Genomic DNA, 8,009 nt, shown 5'->3' on the forward strand with positions numbered 1-8,009 from the left:
GTGCCCTGATCACGGACACAAGTATCCTTGCCTATAATGGAAGATGACTCATTAGGTTACCATGGCATTATGAAAATATTGTGTAATGCACACTTTATTGGGTATGAAGTGATTAAATAGAAAGTCTCCCAGCTACTGTTGCCTTGGAAGGTTTTAATGATGCTATGCAGTAAGTGTCATGGTTGCTGCCCAAATGGAGAATCTGTGTCTCCCTTGGTCTCTGAGCAGGAAAGAACTCCTCCCACCAGAGGGCCTTTAGAACTCCTTCCATACTTAGAGAGATCACATCATTGGAGCAAAAAACATTTTTTTTTTTCCTGCACACAGACAAGAGAGATGATAGATACAAAATGCTTAATTTAACAGAGGTATTTGAGGGGTTAACAAGGAAAGGTTTGGTTTTCAAAATCCCTACCTATATTGAGTGTTTATGAAAGCAAAGACCAAGTCTTGGTACTATGGACCTGGAAGCAAGAAGTGACAGTCTCAGACAAGAGGAGAAAAATGTGGAACATAAAAAGCAAGGTCCGACTTTATCATTGCAGGGAATGTTCTGTGGGCCACACTGGTTCATGCTAAACACTAGCTCGTTATTATTAATAGACATTGTTTATGTGCTAGCCACATGCTAGATCCTGAAAAATCAAGGAAAATTTAGCAGATGTGATCCTTCACTCTCGTGGAGTTTATGGATTAATGGGAAAGACATTAAAACAAGAATCATCCAAACAAAAGTATAACCACAAAATATTTTAAGTGCTATAAAGAAGAGGTACAGGGAGGGTAATAATTACCATGTTTAACAAAGTGGCTTAGTAAAACCTGGAAGATGGAAGAGTAGGGAATTTTTGTAAGAAAGTACTATCTAAGCTGAGATCTAAAAAGAGTGGACATTAAATAGATAAAATGGATCACTGGCAGGGAAGAGGTAGTGAGGAATGGAGAGAAGTAGACAGACGATCATGTGCCAAACAATGTTATATGGATCAGAAAGCTAGCCAGAGTGGCTGGAACTAAGAGAGAAAGAGGAAGATGAAGTTTTGGGGCAGAACCTCCAGGACTTTATGGGTCCTGTTTGGAAGAATGTTGGTCTTGATTTTAATGGAAAGTCACTGAAGCTCTTAAGATAAGAGGATGATAGTATTTACAGTTAAAATTATGTTTGTCCATATTATAAACAATAGATTAAATGGTACAAAATGAGTTAGAAAGGAACCAAATGAAAGAAAAACAGCTCTTCATGATTCCACTTCAGCTGTAGGAAGGAGGAACTTGTACTGTGTTTTTCAAGGCATGTAGAGATAAGGTCATATGGTATTCTGTGAGGCAAAAGGAAAAGAATGGTGCTCTGAACTTGGATGAAGTGCACAGAGTCATCTCAAAGAGAAGTTTGGAGAGTTTTTCCTAATAGGAGAGGATGTGAGTTTGCCAGTTGTGAGGTTGGTCTGATCTTGGAAAAAAACCTCCTGAGAGATGACTGAATCTCTGCTGCAAAAGCTCATGAATGCATCTGTGTGGGTCATTCCTGACCAGCAAGGCACTGGCCTTGGGAGTACGAGGTTCTCATGGTGGTGAAGTGGTACCACTGCTTTTCCTCAGAGACCCTATCAGTTTAGCAGAGTTAAGTGAACGATGAGTTAGTGTTTTAAGCCACTAAGTTTGTTAAATAGAAACAAATGACTGGAACGTCTGAAATTGCTGCTTTTCTACTCATTTGTTAGCACCGTCATCAGCCACAACTGATGACAAATAGTGATTTTTTTTCAGCTTTCCTCCTCTTCCTTCCTTCTCAACTTTCTTTAAGTTTTAAGTCTCCACCTGACTTAACAAGTAATATGTCATCATAAGAAATTGCTTTGTTTTTTACTGGAAATTTTGTTGCATTTTTTCAACTAATTTATTTATTGGGATATATCATGTTGTTTATAAATTTCATGTTTCTGTACATGTTTCCTAATAACATTATTTTTTAGAGACTGATAAGTAATATTTTAATATTTTATATCATAATATGTTAGTTTTTAGTTATACATGGATGGGCATTTTATGTATGTGTGCTTTATAAGATTGATTGAGGGTTTAGCATTAATGTCTATTGTACTATAGCTTTCCCATTTAAAATAGTGGGAAATAAGCTCCTGTTTGGCATTTATTGCCCAGAATGTCAGAGTTTTCAGAAATGAATCACTAATATTAAATGAGAGATGCCTATATACAATTTTTCACTTTCTGTAATGGAAGAATCAAGAGAGAAGGGGCGGCTGTGTTGGTAATCACAGAATAGCGTCTACAAGTGGGTGGAAGTTACTGGGTTTGTTTTGGTTATGTTAGTTATGTGATGTTTTCACACATAGGTAGAGAAGCCAAGAAGGCAATTGCTTAGAAAACAAAACAAAACAAAACAAAATTCAAAAAGCAAAACAAAAACACTAGGAAATAATCAGAAACCACTGGAAGCCCATAACAATGACTCAGTTGTATTTGGGTCAGATAAAATTATGATAGAGGACTATACACATACAGTGGTCTAGGAGGTCCAAATCCAAAATCACAGATGAACCCAATTATTTTACACAGGTACTACCTAATATTCACCCTTTAAAGTCACAAATTGAGGACAGACTGCTGTTGGCCCTAGCAGTGCTTTACAGAATCTTCCATTTTAACTCATGTAATAGAAAGTTCTCAAGGGTAAGAGTTATATTTCATGTGGCTAGAGCAATTGACTCAGGCCCCTAAAGAACTCAACCATCACTATGTATAAGAGAGAAATATAGCCACACATTTCTGTACAAATTCCATATATGTATAAGTGAGATGCAAAGAACATATGTTCAGCCATAAATATGTTCATGTATAGCAGGCTACTCCTTCTGTGAATAATCACATGCAGAGACATTTGAGGAAATGCAAATAAACTGCTTAGAAGTGTTCTTGGCACTTTGTAAGTGCTCAGTAAAAGTTAACTGCAATAATAATATTATTGTTATTCTTTTCCTTCTGTTTCTACTCCTCTTTCTCCTCCTCTGCTCTTTCTTTCTCCTCATATTCATTGCTTCTCTGGGAATGCCATCATAGCACTGTTACTGATTCCCGGTCACCCACTTTTAGAACAGAGAATTGTGATTAATTCTCTTTCTTGCCTGTCTGCTTTCCTAATTAATCCTAAAATCAGTTTTACTCCCACACCCTTTAGTTCTCTCGTCCATCTCATGCTCCTTGCCACTGTCATGTTTAATATCCCTATAGCTTTTCATCTACAAAGCGCCAGCCTCAAACCAAGGGTGGATTGCCCATGAGCAGTGAAGCCTATCCTTAGAGCACTGAAAAACAGGCATGTCATAAAGATGAAGATAGTTCAGTCTTGATGAACCTTTTTAGGGTTTTTCTGTCAGGAAACCTAGAAACATATTGAAGTGTTGTTTTTTTTTTTCCTATACATGTTTCATTCTTAATAGTTAGGGATTGATTTTATCATGACCCATAGTCAAGGGCAGTAATACCAAAATATTTTCAAAGTTTAAGGCTTCTAAGATCTTATCATCTAACCCAACTCCTGACTTGTCTCCAGCATTCTGGTTGGTTCTTTCTCAAATACACTCTTTTCAGGATAGTGAGTACTTCTGTAATGAAATTGCACAACTCAGAAATCAACAGTAATTTAGAGTGATTAAAAATATCGGGCAGCCCATGTGGCTCAGCAGTTTAGCGCTACCTTCCACCCGGGGCATGATCCTGGAGACCCAAGATCGAGTCCCGTGTCAGGCTTCCTGCATGGACCCTGCTTCTCCCTTTGCCTGTGTCTCTGCCTCTCTCTGTCTCTCATGAATAAATAAATAAAATCGTAAAAAAATATATCAAGCAATCATAAAGATGCGGTTTTGGGAGAGTTCCATAATATTCTGGGGGTATGAGTATAAAGAATAGGCTTTCATAGGGAAACATATTAAGGTTAAGCAAGAGAAGACCATAGCCCACTGATATCTCATCCTCCTCCAGGGAGATGTTTCGAGGACCCTGTATTTCTGGTTACAGCATAGGTTTGTATTACAGGTGTGGGTAACTATTCCTTTGCTGAGCTACTTCTTGGTAGTACACGTGGGGGAACAATTTTGATAGATGTAAGAGTCAAAGTTTAATATGAGTATCTATGCCAGCTCTTCAGACAGTTGTATGAAAATGCCAGTTGCTTGGCGAAGGGGGTGCACTCAGGCCCAAGGGAAGCTGAGCTCAGGTGCAGTCCCTCTCACTGGGATGGGGGTGTGCTTGGTCTCTGTCAGCTCATTGCAAGGTAATCTGAGCTTCAGATTATTCACTGGATAATCCTACTTGTTTCCCTCCACAATTTCTTAAGTACTACTAAGTTTTGACTTAAACCTATCTTTCTGATCCTGACATCCCTCTTGCATCCTATGCCTGTCTTTCTTTCTTTCTTTCTTTCTTTCTTTCTTTCTTTCTTTCTTTCTTTCTTTCTTTCTTCTTTCTTCCTTTCTTCTTCCTTCCTTCCTTCCTTCCTTCCTTCCTTCCTTCCTTCCTTCCTTCCTTCCTTCCCTATTTCCTGTGCTGTTTTTCCTTGAAAGATTTGCTCATATTAGGTTATCTACCACCTTGCTTATGTTAGCCCTCCACTTCCATACTTATACTTTCCTCCTACATCAACTTCATGTTTATTCTACATAACTTTCAGAAACCATGTTAAATACTGCCCTCTCTTCATGGAGTCTTCCTTCCCATTCACCTAAAATAGTCTAGATTTTTTTGATAGAGAAGTAAAATATTTAAAACGCTAAGCACACTGTTGAAAAATTACGATATTTTTTTAGTAACTATATATTTTTATTCTTTTCATCAAGACTAATACAATAATGCTTTTGTTTAAAAATTGTACATAATTAATAAAAAATGCAAGGGGTCCAAACTGACTTAGAAATGTCAGGATATTTTGTAGGAAATAAAGTTTTATGAACCATATGAATAGGCCAAGCCAAGATATCAGTGTCAAGCTTCTGGTAAAAGTGACTACAGACTTTTAAGCAACAATTTCCATAAAGGTTTGTCAGTCAGGCAATGAAATGTGAGCTTCTTTAAAGAAGCTTATAAAATTGCATTATTTACAAGTTTGGGAGTATATCACATGTTAAATAGAAGTGATTTTTGTTACAAAACATAAAACCCAAGCAGGACCTGAAAGGGCTCTGAAGAAATATGACCATACCTGGGGCAGACATATATTAAACTTTGAGAAAGTATTAAGAGGAGTTAAGGTAAGAACTCATGTGGAATCCAATTGTACCTATATAGCAGGCACACAGTGTATTTCAGAATGGTGTAACATTGCCTCTTATCTAGGAATGTGCATTGAATAAAGTAGAAGTAGAGGCTCCAAACTAATAATCTATATTTTAGAGAGAGCTAGTAAATAAACAGGTAGTGCAACAGCATGTACTATTTGTGATTTGTTTTCTTGAATCATTATTACTAGAGAATGTTTCCCAAGTACTTATAATATATGAGAAAATATCCACAACACAGAGGCAGGCATGGCCTCTACCCAGTGGTTCTGCAATGTAAAGAAGTCTGGCAATAAAGCAGACATAAAAACACCGGAAGATGGATGACTTACATGGAGGTGATGCTGTTTGCCTAAGGTTTTATTTTTCTGGTTTCTTATTTGAGGCCTCTCCCATTGCTCTATGATTTTAAAAAGGTGCCTGCCTTTCTTTTCTTTCTTTCTTCTTTCTTCCTTTCTTCTTCCTTCCTTCCTTCCTTCCTTCCTTCCTTCCTTCCTTCCTTCCTTCCTCCTCCTCCTCCTCCTCCTCCTCCTCCTCCTCCTCCTCCTCCTTCTTCTTCTTCTTCTTCTTCTTCTTCTTCTTCCTTCCTTCCTTCCTTCCTTCCTTCCTTCCTTCCTTCCTTCCTGTGTGGGGTCATAGAATTGCATTTTGGTCCTGTTTTCTCCTTCATAAAGAGTCTACTATGAGGTGAACGTTAAATCAGTATGTTACAAATTAATGTATTCCAAGGCCCTAATTCATAAGAAAAAGAAAATATTTTTTCTACATATTTTTGCTTATTCCATAAAAACTTTAAAAGTTTTTATGGTTATTACCTTTAAAATTTTCACATTGTAAATAACCAGTAGGGTTTTTCCTGTGAAATAACAAGATAACACGAGGAAGAAAATTGTTGGGAGGCAGGTAGCCTTTAGGAAATTCTGATTGAGTACTCTCTCCTGGAGGAATAGAGACTCTGAAGAATATGTCTCCAAGACTGGAGGATCTCAGGTATGTTAATTGAATGCTTGATATGAGGAGGTCCTTAATGTACCACTGAATTGCACCTGCAGTCTTAAAATTTTGAAAGGGCAGTGGCCCTTGAAAGTATCTTGCCATCAACAAGGATATACTACAAAAATAAGACAAAACTTTAAAATAAACCAGCTCAGATCCAAAGGAATGTTTAATGATGATCCATTTAATTATTTATTCATAAATCATGTATCTGTTAACTAGCTCTGTGCTTAGACTGATTGATGCTTTCAAAAGCACTTATCACACTAAGAAAATGATATCACCTCATATAATTAAGAATTATAAAATTCTCAAAATTTTTTGTTTTTTAATTGTGACTATGTTGTAAAAAGCTCTTTGTGAAATCCCAATAATAGAAAAATTGACACTGGAAGTGAGCTGACATTTCTGGTATTCCATTAGATACTGAAGTTCCAGTGGATAGGAGTGATTTCTGTGCATTAACTAGGATAATACTTGCTTACACTAGACACTCAATATTGCTAGATGGATGAATAAACTGAGAATATTTGGTCTTGAAATTAAAAACAAAAAATAAAAAACTCCAGGATAGCCAGTATTTGTGCTTGAAAGGATGGAAAGAGAAGCATTGGGTAAAGATGTGGTTGGAAAGATGGGCTGGACCCAGACCCTGAGGAGCCAAAGGTCATTCTAAAGAGCATGGAATTTTTAGTAGAGGGGTGACAAGTTAGCTTTGCATTTCATAAGAATTGGTCATTTATTACCACTGTGGATACTACAGTTACCAGAAAGCTTATTTAAAAAAATAATGACTTGGTGCTCACTTTGGCAGTTCCTGTACTAAAATTAGAATCATACAGAGCTTAGCATGGCTGCTGCACAAAGATGACATGCAAATTTGTGAAGAAATAATAACCCAAACTTCCCAAATGGGGGAAAGAAGTGATTATTTATTCAAATTCATTAAGCATAAAGGATATCAAATATGATAAATCTAAATAAGTCTATATGAAGACACATTATAAGGTAGTTGACAAAAGCCAAAGACAAAGTGAATTTTGAAAATTGTAAATGAAAATTTGTCACATTCAAGGGAACTCTAAGACTATTTGCAGAGTTCTTAGCAGAAACCTCGCAGGCCACACAGGAGTTGAGTTGTTTAAACTGCTGAAAGAAAAAAAAAAAAAAAACTACCAAGCAAGAATATTGTACATAGCTGAACAGTTCAAAAATGAAGAAGAGATAAAGCCTTCCCCAGACAAATAGAAACGAAGGTAGTTAATAATATATAATCGGCTTTATACGAAATAATAAAGGGGACTCTTCAAATTGAAACAAAGAGATGCTAAACAATGCAAAAGTACCTGAACCCTGGTAATGATAAATATATAAACAAATACAGAATACTAGAATACTGTAATGATGGTATATAAAACACTATTAATTTTAATATGAATATAACATAACTATAAAATTTATTAATAAATTTACAATACAAAAAGCTGTAAACTATGATAAAAATGCAGATTCAAAGGGCTACATGTATCTCAATGTTTGTAACAACATTATCAACAATAGTTAAACTATGGAGAGAACCCAAGTTCCAATCGACTGATGAATGGACAAAGAAGATGTGGTGTATATATATATATATATATATATATATATATACACATAAACACACACATACACACACATAATGGAATATTACTCAATCATCAAAAAGAATGAAATCTTGCC

The 8,009-nt window shown here is 36.2% G+C and overlaps 1 non-coding gene across 1 annotated transcript; it reads left to right on the forward strand.

The window, feature by feature from the left end:
• The first annotated feature begins 7,085 nt into the window (after positions 1-7,085).
• On the forward strand, positions 7,086-7,189 carry LOC112916070 (U6 spliceosomal RNA). Its single transcript, XR_003234250.1, has one exon. It is a non-coding gene; the product is annotated as a U6 spliceosomal RNA (small nuclear RNA).
• The last annotated feature ends 820 nt before the right edge of the window (positions 7,190-8,009 follow it).

This window comes from Vulpes vulpes, chromosome 13 (assembly GCF_048418805.1).
Source record: "Vulpes vulpes isolate BD-2025 chromosome 13, VulVul3, whole genome shotgun sequence".
In the NCBI taxonomy this organism is placed as follows: Eukaryota; Metazoa; Chordata; class Mammalia; order Carnivora; family Canidae; genus Vulpes; species Vulpes vulpes.